Source organism: Ovis canadensis, chromosome 5 (genome assembly GCF_042477335.2).
Source record: "Ovis canadensis isolate MfBH-ARS-UI-01 breed Bighorn chromosome 5, ARS-UI_OviCan_v2, whole genome shotgun sequence".
NCBI classification, from domain to species: domain Eukaryota; kingdom Metazoa; phylum Chordata; class Mammalia; order Artiodactyla; family Bovidae; genus Ovis; species Ovis canadensis.
The window spans coordinates 69,200,214-69,218,063 of record NC_091249.1 but is presented as its reverse complement, the minus strand read 5'-3'; positions in this window follow the sequence as shown (position 1 = coordinate 69,218,063).

Sequence of the window (17,850 nt, the reverse complement as noted above, 5' to 3'; positions counted from 1 at the left end):
GGTTAGTGGTTGTCACTGAAGGAACACATAAGACTTTTTAATCATTAGTTCAAGCATGTGGTCTCTGCTCTTTTTATATGAGAACACTGTGGAACATTTCATGGGACCCCACATTGTTTCCTTTGAAAGTATTGTCATGCTATCTTATTTCTTGGTAGAAACAGCAAGATAAGCTACTAGGATTGACCCAGGCAGGTAACATGCCTTATGTTAGTGTTACAGGATCAGTTATCAAAAGGATAGAAGTTCTAGTATGTACTATAGATGACTAGAGTTTCAATTAACTTTGGACAGAAATAAACAGAATAATCAAGGAAGGCTAGGAGACATCTATTTCTGATTGCACACTGTAACTTAAAAAACCTGTCTCTTACTCTAAGAGATAAAGACTGCATGCATTCTGGTAATGGAGACTGACTTAATTTCTAGGTCCAGAAGGTAAACCATTTATTTGGTTCTAGTGAATATGACCATCACAATTCTGTGACTAGGATTCATTCTGGGTTGAATATTTGGACATAGTTGGAGCCTACCAATCATTAAATTACTGAGAAAAAGGCATGCTTTTCTAGATAAAGCTTTTGGGCTACTGGGATGTAATCCTGATTTGCCAGTTGCAACATCTGCCATTTCTTGGAGAGAACTTGAGATCTGAGCCAACAAAGAGGAACACAGAATAGAGAGATACAGTGAGAATTCTGATTTCTTTTTTTTTGAACATATGTGTCCCACTGTTCCTAAGGGTGAATACCCCATGGGTTTTTCCATTGTGTGAGCTAATACATTTTTGTCCCCTTCCCAGAAAGCCAGTTTTAGTTGGGTTGACATCTTTGCAAGTGAATTATCCTGTGTAATCCAGGAGTAATAAGATATATATATATATATATATATATATATATATATATATATATGTATGTATGTATGTGTGTGTGTGTGTGCATATGTGTGTGTGAAAATGTTCCAATCTACTTTTTTTTTAATGAATCAAGTTGCACCTCATTATTAAGAGGACCTGCAAGCCAGTTAGCATCTAGAAAAACACATCTCTCTTTTTCCTTTTCCCATCCAGACAGAAATAGTGGATTGAAATACAAAGTACACATATACGCACATGCATGTATGTGTAAATAAACCATCATACAGAGCTTCGTGATGGTTCAGTTAATTCAAGCCATACATCATCACTGTATTTAAATCTACCATCAGGAGTGTATTTCTTTTTAACGACATGAGAAAAGAAATTATTTCCAGTTGCATTTTTATAAATTGCTCTCAATTGTGACATTTATCTTCCATTCCAATCAAGTGTAATTTACCAGAAAGACTGCATAATGTTTCTATATTTAAAATATGTGAGGTTTTCATAATACCCTCCCATCCTTCCTAAAAATGTTTTTGTAACATTCTCCCATCCCAAATTTCCCTATTGGGTAGGGATGGGATCAGTTCAGTTCAGTTCAGTTCAGTTGCTCAGTTGTGTCCGACTCTTTGCAACCTCATGAATCAGGGGTGGGATAGGCATGGTTCAAACAAGCTCATCCAGATATGAAGACTCACTGAAACCTATATACCACAAAAATAAGATGACCAGTTGGTAAAAGTTTCATTGGTTCAGTTCACAGTGACTCAATCAAAATAGCTTGAATGTTTGACATCCAGTTTGATTTAAAAAGTTATCTTGATAAAAATTGTGTGTTGGTGTAGGATGAGCCAATCAGTCTTGTGATTGAGATACAAGAGGGCAGTAACATGAGATTTGTTTCTTTGGTCTGAAGGAACCTTGGGACTTTAATCCAGCAGTTACCAAACCATGGTCTATGGATACGTGGAAATCCACAATGAAGTTTTTGCCATGCTGTGACAAAATAGAAAACAATACTGGATAGTGAGTTGTTTTTTTTAAGGTAAATATTTTCCATTTAAAAGGGACATTCTTTAATTCAAGATTATGTTCTTCCAATACTTTGGTTTGAAATATTTTTCTTGGATAAAATAGTAGTGGTATTAAATCAGAGTTTTGAAAAAAAAATTGGAAAAATTAAAAATTGGCATTCCCATGATTCTTGAATTTGTATTGGTTTGTCAACCAAGTACTGTTCTTGGCATTAATGATAATGTTAAGCACTAGCATTTATGAAATGCTATCAAATGCTGAGCACTGTGCTTCATGGTTTGTATATTTAGTTCTCACCTCAACACTACTACAGAGATGCTATTATTATCTCCATGTTATAGATAGGGAAACTGAAGCCTATGGGGCATAAGGAGCTTGTGTAACATCACAAAGCACAGCCATAAAGTGAACTTTGTGACCTTCTTCTTCAGAACTTCAGCATATCTGTCATTTAGAATGTGAACGTACTAGATCAAGGATAATGATGTTCACATCTTTTGGGGCCAGCTTAGCAAGAAAAGCCTGATAAAGAGAGTGAGTAGGTATCAAAATGAGGATAGAGGAGTATACTGATAAATCTCCTGTTCTGGAAAGTTTTCAGATCTGACAGTGCATAGACTGATAGAAAGGGCTACAGAAACTGGGAAACCTTTTTCACATTATTGGTTTAAAAAAAAAAAAACAAACTGTTGCCTGGTAACTATCGTGGTTAATTTGAATAGCATGTACTTCTTACTCTGTCACACTGCCGCAGAGTTTTTATTCTGGAAAAGATGGGAACAGGGCCATTTCTGCTTCCATTTTCCCTCATGGTTGAGAAAAATTACTTTTGGATGAATTTCCTACACTGTAGGAGATTTCTAGATCTCTTATTTTCCCTCCCACTCTAGGCCAAATATCTCAGAACAGAAAGAGCCTAAAGCATCACAGAAGACATATTTTCCCCTCCTATTGATGAATAAGACAGTGCTACTCTAGGTATGACTAAAATAAGCAGAATATAGTCCAAAGGTAGTGGACTGAATCCAAGGTTGCCCTCATGACTCCACGTCCTAGTGGTCCCACCTTTGTGTCCCACCTTCCCATGAGTGAGGGTGGTACTTATAACTTGTTTCTGGTCAACCAAATATGGCAAGGATGATAGGATACAATTTCTGTGATTATGTTACATTGGACCATAATGCTTGTCTGCGAGCACTTGCTTGCCCCTCTGGCTGTTAAGAAGCTAACTACCCTGTTGTGAGTGGCTGGTGGAGAGGACCACGGGCTGAGGATGGCCTGAATGTGGCCTCTGGTCAGCAACCAGCAGGGCATGGAGGCCCTCATCCCCACAGCCTGCAGAGAAAGGAATTTTTCCAATGAATAAATAGACTCAGACATAGATCCTTGCACATCAGTGGGATTCCACCCTGGACCAACACCTTGACTGCAGCTTTACAGAGGGCCCAGTTCTGCTTGGTCTCTTGAACCCCAGAAACTATAAGACAATAAATGAGCATTGTTATAAGCTGCTAATTGGTAGTAATGCTGCAGTAGGTAATTAATACATCACATCTTTGGCTTGAGAGGCTTAGATGATGCTGGTGAGATCCCCTGAGAAGGAAAATCCAAGGTGGGTCAGAGACTAAGGATGCGGAAAATAAGACTAGTTTGGAAATGCAGAGTTTGATGTGACTAAGGACATTCATGTGATTAATAGATAGATATATGGTTCTGAGGCTTATCAGAGAAGACTCAAATGGAAATAGAGACTTCTATGAAGACTTTAATGAAAAAGGAGTCGTTAGTTCTTACAGGTTAGATTCTCAGAGGGAAATTCACGTACAAGAACTTTATTAGGAGTGTTCTGACATCAGCCCCAATGTGAAAGGAGGGGAGCATGTGTGTGATGCACACTCAGTGTAGGTGTCTGCTGACCCCATGGTGAGCAGTGGCCCAGTGAGGAAGGCAGGCCTTTACCTCCCTCCATTGCTGGCTGTTGGGTGTAGACACTGAGAAGGCGCAACCTTAAGTGAAGTAGCACTCTTCAGCTGAAGGATATTCCTGGAGAGGGCTGAGAGCTGGCAGCACTCCTGGCAGCTGGAGGAATAAACCATTCAGTAGTTCAGGGAATCTAGACAACCATGGCAATGTCCACTGGATTGTGAGTTGGGGATGGGATGGCTGTGAGTATCCTCAGGAAGTTGGAAGACTGGGAGGTGAAAAGGGACAAGCACAAGGATGAAAACTTGGCAAACCCCAAGGAGAGCCAGAAAAGAAGAATGGGAAGATGCTGTTGACTAGTTAAATGAATGGTGTTTGAGTTTTGTGCAAGGTGTATGCTATTCCAAGGTTTGGGAGATTGAATGACAAGGCATCAAGTACAAGGTGTGTGTCATCTGTTCACAAAACGTATTTATATTAGATCTGATACAGCAGATTCTAAAAGACAAGGTTATTCTCTTTGTTTCCAGATTGTTATTCATATATATATATATATATATATATATATATATATGGCTTTCTTTTTTGGCTCAGTGCTAAGTTGTTTCAGTCATGTCCAACTCTTTGTGACCCTGTGGACTATAGACCACAAGGCTCCTCTGTCCAAGAGATTCTCTAGGCAAGAATACTAGAGTAGGTTGCCATGCCCTCTTCCGGGGGATCTCCCCAACCAAGGGATTGAAACCTCATCTCTTTACATCTCCTACATTGGCAGGAAGGTTCTTTACCACTAGCACCACCTGGGAAGCCTTATATATATTATATAACTTCCTAGATGGCTTCCTTGGTGACTCAGTGGTGAAGAATCCACACACCAGTGCAAGAGACCCTTGTTCGATCTCTGGGTTGGAAAGATCCCCTGGAGTAGGAAATGGAAACCCACTTCAGTATTCTTGCCTGGGAAATGCCATGGACAGAGGAACCAGGTGGGCTATAGTCCATGGGGTCTCAAAAGAGTCAGACATGACTTAGTGACTAAGCAATAAAATTATATAATATATATATATATATATATATCACACATGACATGTAATGTTGTAGGTATATAATGTGTTGCTGATTATATATATACATATATAATATATAATCTAATTTTTTAAAATGACAGTGAAATCTTTACTGTTTCTCACCACTGAATAAAGTATACCTAAATCACTACAGATGGTGACTGCAGCCGTGAAATTAAAAGACCCTTACTCCTTGGAAGAAAAGTTATGACCCACCTAGATAGCATATTGAAAAGCAGAGACATTACTTTGCCGACTAAGATCCATCTAGTCAAGGCTATGGTTTTTCCTGTGGTCATGTATGGATGTGAGAGTTGGACTGTGAAGAAGGCTGAGTGCTGAAGAATTGATGCTTTTGAACTGTGGTGTTGGAGAAGACTCTTGAGAGTCCCTTGGACTGCAAGGAGATCCAAACAGTCCATTCTGAAGGAGATCAACCTTGGGATTTCTTTGGAAGGAATGATGCTAAAGCTGAAACTCTAGTACTTTGGCCACCTCATGCGAAGAGTTGACTCATTGGAAAAGACTGTGATGCTGGGAGGGACTGGGGGCAGGAGGAGAAGGGGACGACAGAGGATGAGATGGCTGGATGGCATCACTGACTTGATGGACGTGAGTCTGAGTGAACTCCGGGAGTTGGTGATGGACAGGGAGGCCTGGCGTGCTGCGATTCATGGGGTCGCAGAGTTGGACATGACTGAACAACTGAACTGAACTGAACCCTTGGTAAGTGCCAGACACTAGGCTGCTGCTGGGACACAAGAGTGACCCTACAGGCTGGTGAGAGTCACATTCAGGAAAGAGGTAACATTGTGCCCTATGGCAAGTACCAGGGTTGGGGCAGCACAGAGAAGGTGCCCTCAGTCCAGAGTCATTCAGGGACTCATCCTACTCTGCTCACCATCCATGCAGATGAATCAACCAGGCAAGGTGTGGCTTCTAAGTCAGGAGGACCTGAACTTCATTTTTCACTACACATTTTACCATTGTGTAGACTCAAGTGAATTATCTAACCTCTATTAACCTCAATTCCTGCACTGTAAAATGGAGAAAGAGCCATTATCCTGCAGAGTTGCTTTAAGGACTGTTTCTGATTCATTAATTCGAGAAATGTTTATTAAATACCCACAGCATGCCAACCTTGCATTATCTTTCCCATGAAAGTTTTATTGTATCTTCAAAACATGAAATATACCATACTGCCAAATATAAACATTTACTATTGCAGAAAGAATTTCATGATCATGTCACAGTCATTAAACAATTAAATGAATCAATAATTCTTTGTAAACAAGTGAAAGTAAGAAATTGAGCTGACATTTTTTAGGAGTTAGGAATTTGGTTACTTGCCATTATCTTACAGAAAGGGCAGGAAAATTAACATGAGGGATAGCATTTTACACAATAAATCTTGTTGGATCTTATGCTTTTGGAGTAGCAATATTTGAATGATTCTCCCCTGAACCCCTTCTATCATTCAGAGACACTTGCTGTCCATCACAGGTTTTCTCAAAGCAAAGATGAACGCTTTTCTATGTCTGTGAGTCTGTTTCTATTTTGAATATAGATTCATTTGCATATTTTTTAGATTCCATGTGTGAGTGTTATCATATAATATTTGTCTGTGTCTGTCTGACTTACTTCCTTTAGTATGATAATCTCTATGTCCATCCAGGTTGCTGCGAATGGCAATATTTAATTTTTAATGGTGGAGTAATATTCCATTGTATATATGCAGCATATCTTGGTTATCCATTCCTCTGGCAGTGGACATTTAGGTTGCTTCCATGTCTTGGCTATTGTAAATAGTGCTGCTATGAACATTGGGGTGCCTGTATCTGTTTGAATTACAGTTTTCATCTTTTCTGGTTATATGTCAGGAGTGGGATTGTTGGATCATATGGTATGTGACTGTACCTATTTACATTCCCCCCAACAGTATAGAAGGGTTCAGTTACCAGAGGGGAAAGGAAAGAAGGGAGAGATAAATTAGGAGTATGGGATTAATAGATATAAACTATTATACATATAATAGATAAACAATGAAGATTTACTGTATAACACAGGGAACTATATTCAATATCTTATAATACCCTATAAGGGAAAATAATCCAAATATATATATATATATATGAAACATTTTGCTGTATACCTGAAATTAACATAATATTATAAATCAAATATATTTAAATTTAAAAATATGAACACTCTGACCATGTGGAATATCTACAAAGACCCCAAAAATGGCTGGAAAAGAAATTTTAAACTGCTAAGAAGAGAGAGAGGCAACATAGGTGAAATATTCTAACGGACTGATATGCGTGAAAGGTACTTAATCTCCAAGACCACAGCAGTACTTTTAATCAAAGTACATTTGTCATCAGTGTGCATCCATTGGTTTCTTTAGTTTGTTGAAAAGCAAATTGTATCATGATCAAATATGTTGCTGAAAAGTAAAAGAGAAATGAATCAATAAATGCTTGCTGAATTGATCATTAAGAAACAGTTCTGCTTTTTACCTTTATCCTACCTTCAAGTGGCATCTTTGTGCTCAGTAGATTTTTATATTCTGTTGTTCTTCCTAATGACAGAAGTTGGCTGAATAATTGCTATGTGCCAGGAACTGCTAGAAGTACTTTATGTGTATTTATTCATTTAAATTGACCTGTGAGGTGTGTATTATGATTAGTCAAAATGTGTAGTTGAGGAACCTTGGACAGAGAGTTTAATTCACTGAAAGTCACAATGTTGGGACTTGGTGGGGCCAAGATTTAACCTACCTAGTATTCTGGCCCAGAGCTATAGTTCTCTTTTCTTAAAATTATTCAGTCAGTTTATTTTTGGCTGCACTGAGTCTTCATTGCTGCAGGTGGGCTTTCTCTAGCTGGAGCAAGCACGGCTACTCTAGCTGTGGTGTGGGTTTCTCATTGCAGTGGCTGCGGAGCATAGGATCTAGTTGCACGGGCTTTTGTTGTCCCACCGCATATGGGATCTTCCAGAACCAGGGACTGAACCCATGTCCCTGGTTTGGATGACATCTCTGACTCAACGGACATGAGTTTGAGCAAACTCTGGGAGACAATGAAGGACAGGAAGCCTGGCGTGCGCCGGTTCATGGGGTTTTCTAAGAGTTAGATGCAACTTAGTGACTGAGCAAAACCCCCTACATTGACAAGCAGATTCTTAACCACTGGACCCTCAGGGAAACCCTCAGGGCTCTAGTTCTTCAACCCTGCACTACATAGCCTCTCAAAATTGTGAGACAGTGTCTCCTCACTGCCCTCTTAGCACACTAGTATAACATATGCCACTCTGCACCCCTTTCACATCACCATACGATCACACTTTCATTTTCCCCAATGGTCTCTTGCCCGCTTTCAGCTCCAGACTCATTGAACACTCCTCTCTGTTTTCCTGTCTTAATCCTGCTGACTTCACTCAGCCCCTTTATCACATGGCAATTTCTTCAACCTGCCCTCAGGAAACACATTGTTTCCTCATTCTCAGATCAGTCGTACCCCCCTTCTTTGTCTGGCTCATGCCCACATCCTCTTTGTTTGCATCGTGTGGCACAGGCATGATTAATAACTAAATTATTTACTTACCTATAATCGGTGGCTCAGAGGTTAAAGAGTCTTCCTCCAATGTGAGAGACCTGGGTTTGATCCCTGGGTCGGGAAGATCCCCTGGAGAAGGAAATGGTAACCCACTCCAGTATTCTTGCCTGGAGAATCCCATGGATGGAGAAGCCTGGTAGGCTACAGTCCATGGGGTTGCAAAGAGTCGGACACAACTGAGTGACTTCACCTTCACCTTCACCTTCAATCCCATATTACATACCTATCTTCTCTACTAGCCCCCAACATCTGTCAGGACAGGGCCATCTTCCTGTATCCTATTGACTTGAATAGCATCCTCCACAGAGTAAGAGATTGATTAGTATTTTGTGGCTTATTGCCTAAAAAGTTCCCCCTAAATAGTGTGAATTCATGTGTTAAAATTCTATATCCCAGCACCTCAAAATAACTCTATTTGGAAATAGGGCCTTTAAACAGGTATTAAGGACAGTGAGGTCATATGGATGTGATCCTATAGGATTGATGTCCTTGTGAGACAAGGTTAAGACACACACACAAACACAGATGGATGGGCAACTAATTGAGCATACAGCTAGAAGGCAGTCATCTCAAAAGTAAGGAGAGAGGCCTCTGAAAAACCAAATCTGTTGACCTTTTGATCTCAGACTTCTAGCCTACAGAACTATGGGAAAATACATTTCTTTTGTTTAAGTTAACCAGTCCATGGTATTTTGTTATGGCAACCCCAGCAACTAATACATTGGGTAACTGACTGACATTCTCCGTGTCAGGCTGACCTTCTTCAACTCTGATTTCCTCTGCTTTCCATGTGTCAAGCTAAGGCTTTCTCTTTACTGCATTCTGTGTACCATACTCTGTCATCTTTTCCTCTCTTCTTGACTCAAAGTAATTGATAGACCAGAATATATATGCAAATGCTCTTCATTGTCTTTACTATGTTATTTATTACTTTGAGCAGCCTGATTAAAATGATGTAAGCTTCGTGCCAAGGTGCCCACTTTTTCACCTCTAAGTCTATGTCTATCTCCTTCCAGTACTTGGTGTGAAAGCTGTTGATGAGCAAATGAGAGAACTTCTCCCAGCTGTCATGGGGTCTATAAATTCAAGTGAGCTCATTATTTTCTTTTCTGATGCATAATGTCACTCTAGAAAATTATCATTTAATCAGCAGTAATGACTCTCATATTTCTACAGCACTGCTTGTTAATCTCTCTACCTAGTATAAAGAGAGAGTATTTAGCAATGCAAATAACATTTCAGTTTAGGAACAGAGTTGTGGAGAAGAATGTGATCTTACCTCATTCTAATACTGTTATATCTATAGTCTTTGATATTCACAGAAGCAAACAATAATCTCACTTTTTCTGATGTGCTAAGGAAGATTTTTCCTGAAGGGTGGTCAAAAATAGGAAGTGATTCATTTGACTTTGCTGATCTTATAAAATAGTTATATGCTGTGTCCTTTGGTCTATTTCAAGTGTTATGCATTTGCCAAAAGGCTCCAGGTGCCACCTCCTTGCAGCCTCATCGTGTGCCACCACCTCACTTACCATGCCCTATTGCTCTAGTCTTCTAGTCCTTTCAACCTCAGTGCCTTTGTATATGCTATCATTTCCACCAGTGACAGCTTTTTCATGTTCATATCCTAACTATCTTAGCTTTTAGGGCTTGTTTGACTGCCACCTTTTTCAGGAAGCCCTCCCTGAATTCTCCAGGACACAATGGGTTCCATGATATTTCCCGACATATGCCCAGTACTTTTCTTCAGCATACTACTCATGATGACATTAACCACTAATCCTTATAACCAACAATTCATTAGCTCCTTCCCTAATATTTGGACTGATGCTGATGCTGAAATTCCAATACTTTGACCATCTGATGTGAAGAACTGACTTATTAGAAAAGACCCTGATGATGGGAAAGATTGAAGGTGGGAGGAGCAGGGGACGACAGAGGATGAGACGGTTGGATGGTATCACTAACTCAATGGACATGAGTTTGAGTAAGCTCCAGGAGTTGATGATGGACAAGGAAGCCTAGCATGCTGCAGTCTATGGGATTGCAAAGAGTTGGACATAACTGAGCGACTGAACTGAACTGAATATTTGGAAGGGCAAAACATAGGCTATTTCTTTCCGATTATCAATCACACACATGTATCTAGAATGGCTTTAAGGTTTATTGAGGCCTCCTGTCTAGGACCTTTACTCTTTCTTTGTTTCCTGGAGTACCTTGACACCACATTCCCAACACGACTATCCACAGGGTCTCTTTCTTTGCTCTCAACTTTTGGTTCAGACTGCTGGTCATTTGGTTGCATCAGACTTTCTTCAGAATTTGGAGTAGGTGGTAGAGCAAGGAGGACCAGAGGATTGGGAGGGTTTCAGACTAGAAGAGGGACACAGAATAGAGTTTGCTTCCAGCCCAGTCTGGAAGAAACATTAAAAAGCAAGTCTGAAAAACAAACGAATCTCTTTCTTAGTCATGTTGCCAATTCTTAGAGTATTAGCCAAGATGGCTCAACAGTGTCTGACTCTTGGCAACCCCATGGACTGTAGCTTGCCAGGCTCTTCTATCCATGGGATTCTCCATACAAGAACACTGGAGCGGGTAACCAGTCTCTTCTCTGGGGAATCTTCCTCACCCAGGGATTGAAGCTGGGTCTCCTGCATTGCAGGCAGATTCTTTACCATGTGGGCCACCAGGTATAGTGTAACTCTGTAATAAACAATGCGAGTGACATTGCTAATGTTCCTTCAGTCCTCTCTCCACCAGAATCATTTTCTAAAATACAGTTATGGGCCCAAACTTGAAAACACTTCAGTGGCTCTCCTTGAACATAATGTAGAGTTATGTCCACACATGTCAGCCTGGAAGAAACAAGCTCCTCTGGGATGTAGCTTCAGTCCATCTCTCTGGCATCACCTACTGTCACTCTCTTTTTGCTAATGCACTTTGTGCCCATGCAACATTGGCATTCTCAGGACTTTCCAGAAGATTTTCACCCCCAACCTAAGCCCTTTTCTGTCTTTTCTCCTCTCTATCTGGCTAACTCTCCTTCATATTTCAGAACCCTATTTAGACATTTTTCCTCTTTGAGGTCGTCACAGATCCTTATCTCATAAAGAGTAAGAAAGATTTGGACTTTCCTGGTGGTCCAGTGGTTAAGACTCCTAGCTTCCAATCCAGGAGACATGGGTTCAATACCTTGGGAACTAAGGTATTTGGGGAACTAAGATCCCCTGTTCAGCAAGGCATGACCACCCCCCCAAAAGTAAGAAAAATGTATAGAAAATTAAATATATATATATATACACACACACATACATATATTATAAAAATTTAACATTTTCTTAAAAAATGCATGCCTCCCTCCATACCTATCTGAAAAATTCTAGAGTAGTTACAATTTCTTAACTACTAGTTCAAACATGTTATAAATAATTTTAATCCTCTTAACAACTGTTTTGACAGATGGGAAACTAAGGCCCCCAAACTTGAGTAACATATCCAAATTTCCACCTCTTCACAGGGGCAAAATGGGAATTTAAACTGAAGAGATCTATTTTCAGACCCACGCTACTTACCACCACCCAATTTATCAGTGCAGTGCTTTATGTTGTATAAACAACTATTAACTATTCACACATGCATCATACCACTTTACAGTAATTTATTATTTGTTTGATTGTGTTCCTTAAATGACCTCAAGACCAAAGACAATTTCTGCTTAAATTTTTGTAGCATTGGCACCGTCCTTACCAGAGAGAGATATTTGCTGAACTTACCTGTGGTGTAGTCTGTGCAACTCTTAGAGGGTGGCTTTCTTGCCTGATCAAGTCCCCTGACTTTTGTCTTATCTTCCAGCTACAGATTGAAATGTTAATCTTCTCAATATAATCAAGTTTAATTATTGCAGTTGTTTTTCTGTGCCCAGAGGTGAAACTTGTGTGTTTTCAATAAGTCAAAGTAATAAATGAACATAGTACAATTACAAGGTAGGTCATTTGATGGTTCTAGAAAGAGAAAATGCCCCCATCTTATCATTCCATATTCCAGGACCTCCACACCAAATGGGTGGGGAATCCACAGGGAAAAGAGCCACCAGAGAAACTGAATGTGATCAGGGAAGTAATTCACAGGAAGTTTATTGGATATGCAGTTGACCCTATTGCTTGTACATCAAGAGTCTTTCACATTAATTAATAAGATGCATTCAGATATTCTCAAAACGGTGAAATTTGATGATATTAAATTTAGTGAGTTATTTAAGAATTACTGCCCCTAAGTCTTGGGGCTAGAATAGATGTTGGTGAATGAGAGAAATGGCCAGATTTCTGACTTTGGCTGGTTGGACAGAGATGCCAATAATCAAGAAAGAACATACCAGAGAAAGAGCAAATCATGCTCTTTCCCTAAACCAGGAGGGAGCCAAAAAAGTGCAAAAAAATGGAATGGTTCTCTTGCTTTTCATATGCCTCTCTTCATTTGAGATGAAGCAGGAAATGGCAACCCAATCCAATGTTCTGGCCTGGATCATGCCATAGACAGAGGAGTCTGGTGGGCTACACTGCAGGGGGGTCACAAAGAGTCAGACATGACTGAGTGAATGAGAATTTCATCTCAGAATTACAGAAATCCACTGGAGCTAATTTAAACATAAAATAGAACGGGGTCGGCTTTGATAACCAAGTTTTAACCAAGGGTAGATGTAGATTTGGCCTTAGATACAATTATTAAACTGGACTAATAGCCAGGATCATACTTACTTTTTATTTTTATTTAACAATAGTTGATTTACAAAGTTGTATTAGTTTCAGACTCTTTTCCATTATAGATTATTACAAGATATTGAATATAGTTCCATGTGCCAAGCAGTAAATCCTTGTTTTTCTATTTATATATAGGGCTGTGTATCTGTTAATCCCATACTCCTAATATATCCCTCTCCCTTTGGTAATCAAAGTTTCTTTTCTATGTCTGTGAGTCTGTTTATGTTTTATAAGTAAGTTGATTTGTATAATTCTTTTAGATTTCACATATAAGTGATATATAAAATTTGTCATTCTCTTCTTGACTTACTTCACTTAGTATGATAATCTCTAGGTCTACCCATGTTGCTGCAAATGACATGATTTCATTCTGTTTTATGGCTAAGTAATATTCTCTTGTATATATGTAACACATCTTTTTTTATCTATTTACTTGTTGATGGACATTTGGGTTGTTTCTATATCTTGGTTATTGTGAATACTGCTGCTATGAACATTGAAAACAATCAAGATTTTAGATACACTTTACATACAGTGACATGCAAGGATATTTGTTATATAGCTCTGTGTAATATACATGCCTATCAAGAAATAGAACATTACTATCATCTCAGAAATTTCTTTATATCCCTATTTTTTAATAATTTTATTTGGTTGGATACAAAATTGTCCATCAGAAATTAATAATTGTGACATTTCAGATAAGCAAAACAGGACAAGTTTATTTTTAGTAGATCTGCCCTTCTTCTGGCTGAAGTGAGGGACATTAGAAACTGATAGCTTATGATGAACAATGCTGGATTTGTGATCTCTGAAAAAGATTTATCTTTGGGACCAGGGACCAGACTTGATCACTCAAGAGATTTTGTGTAGCAGTTTTATTAAAGTAAGAAAAGGGGCAAAGAAAGCTTCTGACATAGACATCAGAAGGGGGATGGAGAGTGCCCCATTCACTAGGCTAAGCAAGGGAGTTATATACTTTTTAAATTGGTTATTACAATAAATCAAAAGAATGTCTCAAGGTTGTAAAGATCTTACTAGACCCACTCCCACAATTTACATTTTAAGATAACAGGATTAGTCAGAAGGTTTTCAAGAAGGATAAACTGTCCTCAAGCAGGATACATTGTTGTCATATAATCCTTAGTACAGAGTTTAAACTGACTTGTTTGTTGTGTAACCATCTGTTCTGGGTTTAAAGAAAAAAATGTTTTATGTGACTAGGACTAAGGCAAGAATACACAGAAGAACTGTACAAAAAAGATCTTCATGACCCCAATAATCACAATGGTGTGATCACTCATCTAGAGCCAGACATCCTGGAATGTGAAGTCAAGTGGGCCTTAGAAAGCATCACTACGAACAAAGCTAGTGGAGGTGGTGGAATTCCAGTTGAGCTATTTCAAATCCTGAAAGATGATGCTGTCAAAGTGCTGCACTCAATATGTCAGCAAATTTGGAAAACACAGCAGTGGCCACAGGATTGGAAAAGGTCAGTTTTCATACCAATCCCAAAGAAAGGCAAACTACCAAAGGCCAAAGAATGCTCAAACTACAGCACAATTGCACTCATCTCACACACTAGTAAAGTAATGCTCAAAATTCTCCAAGCCAGGCTTTAGCAACACGTAAACCATGAACTTCCTGCTGTTTAAGCTGGTTTTAGAAAAGGCAGAGGAACCAGAGATCAAATTGCCAACATCTGCTGGATCATAGAAAAAGCAAGAGAGTTCCAGAAAAACATCTATTTCTGCTCTATTGACTATGCCAAAGCCTTTGACTGTGTGGATCACAATAAACTGTGGAAAATTCTGAGAGAGATGGGAATACTAGACCACCTGACCTGCCTCTTGAGAAATCTGTATGCAGGTCAGGAAGCAATAGTGAGAACTGGACATGGAACAACAGACTGGTTCCAAATAGGAAAAGGAGTACATCAAGGCTGTATATTGTCACCCTGCTTATTTAACTTCTATGCAGAGTACATCATGAGAAATGCTGTACTGGAAGAAACACAAGTTGGAATCAAGATTGCTGGGAGAAATAGCAATCACCTTAGATATGCAGATGACACCACCCTTATGGCAGAAAGTGAAGAGGAACTAAAAAGCCTCTTGATGAAAGTGAAAGAGGAGAGTGAAAAAGTTGGCCTAAAGCTCAACATTCAGAAAACGAAGATCATGGCATCCGGTCCCATCACTTCATGGGAAATAGATGGGGAAACAGTGGCAACAGTGTCAGACTTTATTTTTGGGGGCTCCAAAATCACTGCAGATGCTGACTGCAGCCATGAAATTAAAAGACACTTACTCCTTGGAAGGAAAGCTATGACCAACCTAGATAGCATATTCAAAAGCAGAGACATTACTTTGCTAACTAAGGTCCGTCTAGTCAAGGGTATGGTTTTTCCAGTAGTCGTGTATGGATGTGAGAGTTGGCTGTGAAGAAGGCTGAGCACTGAAGAATTGATGCTTTTGAACTGTGGTGTTGGAGAAGACTCTTGAGAGTCTCTTGGACTGCAAGGAGATCCAACCAGTCCATTCTGAAGGAGATCAACCCTGGGAAGGAATGATGCTAAAGCTGAAACTCCAGTACTTTGGCCACCTCATGCGAAGAGTTGACTCATTGGAAAACACTTTGATGATGGGAGGGATTGGGGGCAGGAGGAGAAGGGGACGACAGAGGATGAGATGGCTGGATGGCATCAGTGACTTGATGGACTCGAGTCTGAGTGAACTCTGGGTGTTGGTGATGGACAGAGAGGCCTGGCGTGCTGCGATTCATGGGGTCGCAAAGAGTCGGACACAACTGAGCAACTGAACTGAACTGAAGACTAAGGAATGTAGAGGGAAAAAAAGACATTTGTCCTTTCCTCGTCCTTGAGAATTCCAGACCCTTATCTCCTCTTTGAGAGCCCCAGACCCCTCTCTCCTCCTCAGGGGCTCTGGACTTCTTATCAACCTGCCTAGTAATTGACTCTCTCAAAAGTATAAATTAATGTCTAGAATAAAGAGGACTGGTTAAATTAAATATGTAGGTAAACATTAAATTGGAGAAGGAAATGTAACCCATTCCAATGTTCTTGCCTGGAGAATCCCAGGGATGGGGGAGCCTGGTGGGCTGCAGTCTATGGGGTTGCTCAGAGTCAGACACGACTGAAGCGACTTAACAGCAGCTTAGCAGCAGGTAAACATTACATGGTCATATACAAAGCTACAATCGTGTGATCTTTGAGTTCTTTACTCATTTATTTCTTACAATATTGAAAAGGCAAATGTATATAGTAATAACTGTAAATATATGTAAATAAGAAAGTATAAATGCATAATTAGGTACAATTAGAACACAGCCATTCACATTAGATTGTTATGAATTTAAGATGCTAATGGATAATCACTAAGGAAACAGCTAAAACTATCCAAGAAGAAGAGGAAAAAATAAAGTCTTACAAATAAAAGTAAAAATAATAAAAGAAGGTATTGATGGAGTATCCCTTCTTTAACGACACCTGCCTCTGAAAAACACTTTTTAAGAAAAGTTTTTGTATCTGCTATAATCGCAGTTGCTAAAAACTCCTAGTCCAATGTCAGGCACCAAGTGTTTGTTTTGCTTATTCTAGAACTTCACATAAATCAGGTTCTATGGTAGGCACTCTTTTATGATTGATTTCTTTAACTCATGCTTTTGAGATTTATCCATATTGTTGTGCATATAAAAAATGTGGTTGCAAGTGTGTTCTTTTCGATTCCTTAGTATTATTCCATTGTATGAATTTGGTACAATTTACTTATTTTCTTATTGATGGACATTCAATTGTTTCCAGTTTTAACAATTATAATTAAATCTGCTCCTTTTTTGGGGCCATGTCCCATGGCTTACAGGCCTTAGAGAGGAAATAGTGAGTCCTAACCACTGGATTGCCAGGGAATTCCCCTAAAGCTGCTTTTCTGATTCTGTGTTGCTTATTTACTTTAAAAAATCTATTTTTAATTGGAAGATAATAACTTTACAACGTTGTGTTAGTTTCTCCCATGCTTCAGTATGAATCAGCCTTAGGTATACATATGTTCCCTCTCTTGAACATCCCTACCATCTCCCACCCCATCCTACCCATCTAGGTCATCACAGAGCACCAGGCTGAGCTCCCTATGTTATGCAGCAACTTCCCCTTAGCCATCTCATTTACATATGGTAATATATATGCCTAGGTGCTGCTCTCTCAACTTGTCCCAGCCTCTCCTGACCCACTGTGTCCATATGTCTGTTCACTATGTCTGAGTCTCTATTCCTGCCCTGTAAATAGGTTTAAAGATGCTATTCTTGTAAAATATTTGTAGGGGCTCATGTTGTTAGTCCTCTTGAATAAATGCTTAGGAATTCAGTTGTTATGCACAACATAGATATATGTTTACTTTTTAAAGGGACTGCTGAAGAATTTTTAGAGGTCATATCATTTTACCAACTCCTACCAATAGTGCATGAAATTTGTGATTGCTTGTTCACAATTAGCAATACCAGTCTTATAAATTTAAGGTAGGCCAGGCTAAGCCATGATGCTTGGTCGATTAAGTGTATTAAATTCATTTTCAGCT